This window comes from Dioscorea cayenensis, chromosome 8, assembly GCF_009730915.1.
Source record: "Dioscorea cayenensis subsp. rotundata cultivar TDr96_F1 chromosome 8, TDr96_F1_v2_PseudoChromosome.rev07_lg8_w22 25.fasta, whole genome shotgun sequence".
NCBI lineage: Eukaryota > Viridiplantae > Streptophyta > Magnoliopsida > Dioscoreales > Dioscoreaceae > Dioscorea > Dioscorea cayenensis.
In genome coordinates this window covers 11,026,314-11,035,612 of record NC_052478.1, presented here as the reverse complement: position 1 = coordinate 11,035,612, position 9,299 = coordinate 11,026,314, and the positions used below count along the sequence as shown (strand labels likewise).

Sequence of the window (9,299 nt, the reverse complement as noted above, 5' to 3'; positions counted from 1 at the left end):
TCTCTCCTTAACCTCCATGACCTCGAGTGCTTCAACATTGGACTTCTCACTAGGAGATATACCTTCAACTTCACGACCACTCCTCAAAGTGATCTTCTTCACATGTTACCTCGGATTAGTTTCGGTGTTGCTAGGTGGATTCCCTTGAGGTATATCCGATAAAGACTTCGCAATTTGCCCCACTTGATTTTCTTGATTGTGCAATGACGCGGTGTGGCTGCGAATTGTAGCTTCGATCGATTGGAACCATGTATCCGATGATTACACAAATCTAGTGAAAGCTTTCTCTAGAGTAGTCATCAGGGTCTCCAACCCTGAAACTTGATTCTCCATGTTCGGGGCTTATTGCTGTTGGAAACTTGGTGATGCTATGGCCTTTTGCTGCCCTTGGTTAATCCATGAAAAATTGGGGTGGTTTCTCCACCCTTGGTTGTAGGTGTTGCTATGAGGATTGCCTTGTACTCTTCCCGAATTACCCACAAAATCTACTTGTTTAGTTGGGGCTGTAGTAGTAATCAAAATAGGACAACCAGACGGCATATGTGAACCCCCACAACCACCACAACATGTGATAGTGGCTACCCTCGGTGAAGTCAATATATCGAATTTCTTGCTCAATGCCTCTACTTGGGCTGCCAAAGATGTAATCGCATCAATTTCATGGAGTCTGGCCACTTTCTTCTTATCTTTTGCATTCCGTTAGTAGCTATTCATAGCCATTTTTCCTACCAATTGTCGGGCTTTTTCAGGGGGCTTGTACCCTATTGTATCTCCCGTAGCGGCATCTAGAAGTTGTCTTGTACTTAGATTCAACCCATTGTAAAAAGTTTGAATAATCATCCATTCAGGGAACCCGTGTTGTGGACACTTCTGCAAGAGGTCCTTGAATCGCTCCCAAGTCTCAAACAAGGGTTCAAGCTCCATCTGAACAAATGATAATATCTCATTACGAAGCTTTGATGACTTTCCCGGAGGCAAGTACCTTACAAGGAAGGCTTCCACCATTTCTTTCCATGTTGTGATGGAAGCTCTTGGAAATGAATGGAGCCACTATTTAGCTCTTCCTTTTAGAAAAATGGGAAAGCCGTCAATCTTATTGCATCATCCATAACACTGTTGATCTTTAGCATGTCACAAACAACCAAGAAGTTTTCAATGAGATTGTTTGGATCCTTATCGGCCAAACTATTGAACTGCGCTGACTGCTGTATCATTTGGATGAATGCTGGCTTTTTGCTCAAAATTTGGAGTTGTAATCGGGGGCCACATAATCGGAAAGTATTCTATGTTTTTCATTCTGCTCTGCCATATTTTCTGACCCTTCACCTTCTGCCTCAGTTAGATTTGACGGTTCTTGCATAGGTTCTTTGCCCCTTCTTCTGAGTGTGCGTTCAAGTTCAGGATCTCCTTCAACCAATGTCAAAGAGTTCCATCAGATCATAACCTGGAGCAGCACCAAAAGAAAGAAAAGCAAATCAGAATGATGATAGAATAAGAAAAAATGAAATAGAATGAATGATGAATAGCTAAAGTAGCAAAGTGCAAAGTGGTTCCAAAATGCATATTCCCCTGCTACAGTACCAAAAACTTTCAAGAGACACGATTTTCACACACCCGTGGGGATACACAGAATTCCAAGAGATGCGATTTTCTCCTTAAAAACATTGTGATCCGTCTCATTCTTCATCTCAAGTCACCGGAAAACGGTTCCCGATTATCTTTCCGACCCTTCGTCGCTATTTGGAGGAATTTTCTTCGCTAATCTTACCGAATTTCAGACGTTTTCATATTCATATCTTCGGTAATCCTTTTATCCTCTTTTCTTCGCCAATTATGGTTTTTCATGGGTTGAATGCTTCTAAATGCGAGTTTTCATGCATGATGGATGTGTAGTATGCAGTTAGAAGTGGTTTTTCAATTGAATTGTTAAGATTTGTTGTGCACCCGTGCGGGAGTTTCACGCTCTGCAGAGCCACACGGGCGTGGGTAATACCCACAGGCCCGTGTGGAATTCTGCAGTATATTGCTTCTGAGATTTTTTTACTGTTTTCGTCTTCTGCACTCCAGCTATGGCACCTCGAGCGAAGAAGAACGAAGTTAAGCGCCTTAGACTTACTTCACCCGAGCCGATACATATGGAATTCTCGAACCCCGAGCATCAGGCTCGCTTCGAGAGACTTTCAGCACTCGGGTTCGGTTAAACTTGCTTTGTGGATGTACAAGTGCTTCAACAGATTCAGCAGGGTGATGAGGTGATTAATGAGATTGATGAGATGCTGGCAGTGGGAAGCTGGAGAAGGCTGCTGACAATTAGTGAACCAGCTTACCGCACACTTACGCTAGAGGTTTTAGCGTCCTTTGAGTTTCGATTGCTACATAGGAGAGTTGACACTACAGAGGCGATACAGTTTCGGGCATTCGGACATCCATTCTCTATGAGCGTCACTGAGTTTTCGATTAGGACGGGCCTGTACAATGTCTCTTATACAGGTACCATGGAGTATGGCCGACTACCAGTAGATTTTCCAGTGTCAGTCACACCATATCATGCATATAGGATTTTGTGTGGGTGTGGGGAGTATGAACCGGGACACGTAGTCATCAGCAGGTCCGTGACAGGTCGAGCAGATACACAGGTGCTTTGACCAGACTGGATCTGCTTTTCTTATACTCCATGGCTCGCAATGTACCACTTCACTTAGGGTGCATTCTAGCAGATGTTTTGCAGTACCAGTGTCGTTCGACGAGAGTGGGTCTACTATTTGTGGGCCCTTATATCACCCGACTCATTCTAGGAATGGGTTTGAGCGATGCTCTTCGTGGTGCTGAGAGGACAGTTGTGCCCATCGCTCTTATGTTCGATACGATCAGGATGATGGGGTTGGTATGGAGGTTTGGGCCAGGGGTTTATGTTCTCACTCCAGCTACCGCTGAGACCACCAGAAGCGAAGGAGATACTACGGGGGGTGTCAAGCAGACTCCTACATCTTCTGTAGCACCGGGTATTCAAGCCTATGATCGTATCGAGAGGCTGGAGACCGATGTTAGAGAGATTCGGACTGAGATAGAGGAGCTCCGGGCTTTGCAGTCGGCTCAGTACACAGATCTTATGGCCCGATTCGATTTCCTTCGTGATCTCCTGAGACCCGGATCATCAGTACCTCCAGCACCTCCATCCTTGACCCCAGCACCAGAGGACCCACTATATGCTTCCACTTCAGCAGCAGCAGTAGCGGAGACCGAGAGCGACTTCGACACTTGACCTTTCTTTTACTTTCATGCATTTTACTTTATCTTATTTTCTTGTTTTTAGACTTGTTCACTCAGAAAGGATTTTCCTTTTGAGTTTATGTTATTTTGCATTATCGAGTTGTATTCATTGCTTCATCTTTTATACACTCGAGTTATTTTTGTTTTTCTTGAGCTTCACTGAACCCCCTCATGTATGCGTGCAGATGGTCTTGTCATCTTGGAAATTGAGACTTAGTCATGGGCACGGCCAAGGTTCTTTGGCACTTGGCCGTGCGAGCTTCACAACCCGTTGGAACACTACTCCCAATGAATTAGCTTCATCAAACGCAATACTAGGAGTCAGGGGAGTATTGTTTTGATTGCTTGTACCACATCTATTTTTTGAATGATATATTTTGAGTGAGCTTGCATGTGTACATTGAGGACAATGTACAACTTAAGTGTGGGGGCGGGGGGGAGTTTCATAGTGCACACATCTTTTCTATTGTTCTTGATTGTTATATGCTCACATAGCCAATGGCGGTTCACCTTAGTTGCAATGGTTGTATTCTTGAGTTTAGGAGAATGTCTAACATTGAATGTTTTCATGCTCTAGTTCTTGCTTGAATTTCTATGAATTTTTGCCCGATTTACACTTAGTGCACTACCCACTCTTTGAACTCTATTGGAAACTCTTGTTCGATGTTAAAGAGACTAGTTAGGTTTATTTTCTTGTGCTAATTCAAAAAATAAAAAAATAAAAAAAAAATGAAAAGATGGAACAAAATAGTTTTATTGTTTATTTGTATTTGTTGGGTGGAAAGAGCTACCACCTATGAAGTATGAAGCTACTCTCACATGTCGGATACTAGTTATGCCCTAATGAGAGAAAGAGGTATCTCATAGGATGAGTGAAAGCTACCACTTGGGTAGAAAGAGCTACCACCTCGAAAGTGTGAAAGCCACCTTAGCGGCCGCTTGGGAAAGGGCTACCTTAGAGGATGTGTGAAGCAACTATCATTTTTTGAAATGTTTGTTGTTTTCTTTTTGTAGATAAATAAGTCCCTTGCACTTAGAACTTTGAGGAGTATAACTTGGGGTGTTTTTAGTGAGTTCACAAACTTACACGAAATTCGGGTTTGTTATCCTTTTTTATTCAAGTTTTTAGCTAGAGCATTGATTTTTTTTTTGGTATTTAGTGTTGAAATTTTCCTTACTTGTAGAATGCTATCTTTGTATACTTTGGTGAACCTAAGGCCAAGCACTTTCAACATTTTCTTCATTGATGCACAGAATGTTTTAATGTTTGCTTGAGGACAAGCGAAAGCTTAAGTGTGGGGGAGTTTGATAAGTGCTTGTGCGATATAAATGCGAAGCGTTCATTCCTTATGTTGAGCATTACTTTTCTCAGGTTTTTACATTAATATGTTTGTTTTTATGTTACTTTTATGAAGGTAGGGTTGTGAGGCCTAGTATGAAGGAAATAGGCCAATGTGGATCATAATGCACCTATTTTCGAGGAGATCTTGCTAAGGTTCAAATGCGAAGACATAGGTCAGGTGTGAGATGCTAGAGTGTGTGCCAACCTCCTCGTATTCGAGTGAACACATTCATTTGGAGGGGCACAAAGGCAGTCACACTCGAGCATTCTGATTTATGCATATAAGAACAAGAGATCCACCAACATGTACATCATTGAAGAAGCAAGTGATGCACGACGTAAACGTATGCATGTTTGCGTTACCCCAATGAAAGTATGGAATTCGGGAGTATTTCCGGCAGAGTAATGTAGCAGGTCATTGTAGGAAAACACTGTAGCAAGTACTGTAGCAGCCCGGCCGAGAAATTAGAGAAACAGAGAATCCACACGGGCGTGTGGAAATTATCCACGCCCTTGTCGAAATTCCACAGGAGCGTGTGACATCATACACGCCCGTGCAGTTGCCCGATTCCAGCCCTATTTAAAGCCGATTTCAGCCCCGATTTTAGCATTCTTTTCTCCATCTTTTCCCCAACTTGCGAGAGGGCTTCGGCTAGGGTTTTGAGGGGTATTGGGCAAGGTTTTGGAGAAATTCTACGGCTCTGACATCGTGATTCCATTAGGAAGAAGGTTGGTAGGGGAGCTTCGATCGAGGCGTATCCTATACCGGACGAAGGAATCCTTGGACGACGAGTAGAGGACTCTCCACAAGACCATCGACACGACCATCGAGGGGGTTTCTTTATGGATTCTTTGATTTTACATTCAATTTCTTTGATTGTACTTAGCTCCATGGAGAGCTAAACCCCTAGTGGGTACTTGGGTGATCGTGAACCCTAGGATGTACAGGAGCGTCCCCTTTCCCCTCCGACGTGATAGATTCTACCTCCGTTCCTTTAGTTCTTTGCGGCCATAATAGAGTGAATGGTTTAAGGGATGAACCTCCGCTGGGGCCTAGTTGCGCTTGCAATGGAGTGAAGCGTTGAGGGGATCTTAGTATCTAGGGCTTAATTGTGGCTAGGGACCTTTCGCCTGGACCGAAGGGTTAGGTCTATAATTAGGAAGCGATTTATCACTTGGAATCCCTAGAGCCCATTGCAACTTTATTCGAGTGCGAGGTTGAGAGGTTACTTAATCTCTCCTCCGGTACATGAATAGACTTAGGCATAGTTGACCTTAGATTTGAGACTATGTATGTAAGGATTTCCACGACTCACCATTGCATTGATTAGGAAGCATAATAGAGAGTTCTTGCACTTGAAACGATTTTCCTAGGTAAAGCATCATCCGAGTACCCCATCTTTATCGATTGCCTTACCCTTTTCTTTATTCTTGCTCTCTCACTTGTTTCTTTTATCATTGAGAATTGAATCAATTTCACACTAATCATTATTGATCTTCCACATAGCTAAGAACCAAATTAAGTATTTTCATTCCCTACTCCCTGTGGATTCGACCCCGCTCACCCGGGATTATTACTTCGACAAACTTGTGCACTTACGGGTTATAAGCAAGGAGACCTTGTCACTAGGCATTTAGAGATACTTTGTACTTTGTTTTCTTAGTTATTTCACCACACATTCTAATTCATATCTTCTTAATCTATCATTGTTCTTATTGTCTTTTTCTTTCTTTTTGGTACAGCTCCAGGTTATGACCCGAGGGAATCCATCAATGTTGATGGAAGGAGACCCTGAGCTTGAACATACACTTAGAAGAAAAGGGAAAGAACGTGTGCAAGATTAGCATAATCCAGCTGATTTGGAAGTAGAAGGATCTGAGAACATGGCAGAACAAAATGAGCAACAACGAACACTATCCGATTATGCCAGATCTTCAGTGTTTGGGACACAATCGAGTATTGTGCATCCCCCAATTACAGCTCAAAACTTCGAGGTGTGCGATAAGGATCCACACAATTCAACGGATTGGCCGATAAGGATCCAAATAGTCACATAGAGAGCTTCCTCGAGGTGTGCGACATGCTGAAGATAAATGGTGTGGCGAATGATGCCATCAAATTGAGAGCCTTCGCATTTTCCTTAAAGGGGAGAGCAAAGTAGTGGCTACACTCATTAACTAGAGCATCAATCACTACATGGGAGGAGATGGTAGAAGTTTTTCTAGCCCGTTATTTCCCTCCCGGAAAATCAGCAAAGCTTAGGAATGAGATGTCATCCTTTGTTAAGTTGGAATTGGAGTCTTTATTTGAGACATGGGAAAGGTTCAAGGAACTCCTGTGAAAGTGTCCGCAACACGGATTCCCGGAGTGGATGATTGTTCAAACCTTCTACAATGGTTTGAACCCGAGTACAAGGCAACTCTTGGATGCGGCGGCAGGAGGTACCTTAGGTAGCAAGACCCCCGATGAGGCTCGTCAATGGATTGAGGAAATGGGGTTAAATAGCTACCAGTGGAATGCTAGGGAGAAGAAAAAGGTGGCCGGTATCCATGAAATTGATGCGGTAACTTCATTGGCGGCCCAAGTGGAGAGTTTGACTAAGAAGCTAGATCTTATAGCTTCGAATAGATTTGCGGCCGTGACCAATTGCACCGGTTGTGGTGGAGGACATGCACCCTCCGATTGCCCAATTGTCATTGGTGATGTTTCTTGAGTTGAGAACGGTGACTTTGTAAGTAATGGTATGAGACCTCAAGGGAATCCATACAGCAACACCTACAATTCAGGTTGGAAGAATCATCCCAATTTTTCATGGAGTAATCAAGGACCACAGAAGATGATGGGGCCATCGGGTTTCCAACAACATCAACAAGCCCCTCAATTGGAAAACAGAATTTCAGGCTTGGAAACCCGAATGACGGATTTGGAGAAGCACTTGGCTAGATTTGTGCAATCGGCAAATATAATGTTTGAATCAGTTGAGGCTACACTTCGCAATCACACCACCTCCTTGCACAACCTTGAAAATCAGGTGGGGCAAATTGCGAAGTCTCTCTCCGAAAGGCCACATGGAAGTTTACCAAGCAACACGGAAACCAATCCTAGAGAACATGTGTAGGCAATCACTTTGAGAAGTGGTCGTGAGGTTGAAGGGAGGCTTCCGAGTGAAAAGCCAAAAGAACATGCACCCGAGGTTGTAGAGGTTAAGGAGGGAGTAAACAAAGAGAAAGAGGTGGCACCCCCACCATTCAAGCCAAGAATCCCTTACCCCTCTAGATTGAAGAATGACCAAGGGGATGAACAGTATAAGAAGTTCCTGAGTCTGTTCAAGCAACTCCACATCAATATTCCTTTTGTAGAGGCATTGGCTCAAATGCCTAAGTACGCGAAGTTCCTGAAAGACCTATTGACCAACAAGAGGAAATTGGAGGAGAGTGCTTTAGTGGTGTTAGATGCTTCATGCTTGGCGGTGTTGCAAAAGAACATGCCGAACAAGAAGAAAGACCCGGGAAGCTTCATCATTCCATGTAACATCGGCAACTTATGTGAGGAAATGGCATTGGCGGATTCAGGGGCAAGTATCAACGTCATGCCATATATATTCTTCCAAAAGCTAGGCTTAGGAGAGCCTAGGCTTACTCGGATGACTTTACAATTGGCGGACCGAACGGTACGACATCCGAGAGGCATCATTGAAGATGTGCTTGTCAAGGTGGACAAGTACATTTTTCCGGTTACTTTGTAGTGCTAGATGTCGATGAGGATGTGGATGTACCCTTGATACTTGGGAGACCGTTCTTGCGGACTTCCAAAGCATTGATTGACATGGACGGCGGAGAGCTCACATTGAGAGTTGGAGATGACAAGCTCACATACCGCCTTGCTGAAGCCATGCGGCATTCTCTTGATTTCGATGACACTTTATACTTTCTAGACACTACTGATGAGCTTGTTGATGAATATGTGCAGGAAATGTTCAACCCGGATCCACATGAAAGTTTGTTCGACCAAGAGGAGAGCAATGAAGAAGTAATGATGCTTGGTTCGACTGGAGAAGAAACATCTACCCCTGGGATCTTGAAGAAGGTGGTCCGGAAAATGAAGAGGGCTCGGAGACGCCACCGAAAACGCTCCAAGATTGTTAGAGACATACATGAGCCAAGGAAGTTGGACAAACCATTGCTAGGTGGTCCGAAGCCCGAGAGTACACCCTCTACCCTCAAGAGACTTTGCTCATCATACTTTCAAGCCATGGGTAAGAGGGCAACCTTCATTTATGAACCCCCGTGAGGTAAGAAAGATACGTCAAGCTTAATGACGTTAAACAAGCGCTTCTTGAGAGGCAACCCAACTGTTTATTGTTCTCGCACCTTTTAGTTTAGTTTGTTTTCATGAATAAACTGTTAAGTGTTGGTGTTTCAATTTTTAAGTGCTTGTGCTGCGATTTTGTTGTGTTTTTTTTTTTTAAAAAGAACTCATTGTGTGTTTTGTTGAGAGTTGGCGAAGTTTAGTCGTTTGAGTTCCATTTTGTGTTTTTATCTTGTAAATTTTGCATAATATAGCAGGCTCTGAGTGTGTAAACATATTCAGAATAGTTCTACAGAGCCTGCAGGTTTTTCTAAGTCATCCAGAGAAAACACACGGGCGTGTGGAATTTCCACGCTCCCGTGGGTGTATACTGCGAGC

At 43.5% G+C, this 9,299-nt stretch overlaps 2 non-coding genes across 2 annotated transcripts; one reads left to right on the top strand and one right to left on the bottom strand.

Annotated features, from left to right (window-relative positions):
- The first annotated feature begins 850 nt into the window (after positions 1-850).
- LOC120268056 lies at positions 851-956 on the top strand. Its single transcript, XR_005538726.1, has one exon. It is a non-coding gene; the product is annotated as a small nucleolar RNA R71 (small nucleolar RNA).
- A 5,911-nt stretch (positions 957-6,867) lies between these two features.
- Positions 6,868-6,974, bottom strand: LOC120268024. Its single transcript, XR_005538694.1, has one exon. It is a non-coding gene; the product is annotated as a small nucleolar RNA R71 (small nucleolar RNA).
- Positions 6,975-9,299: the final 2,325 nt, after the last annotated feature.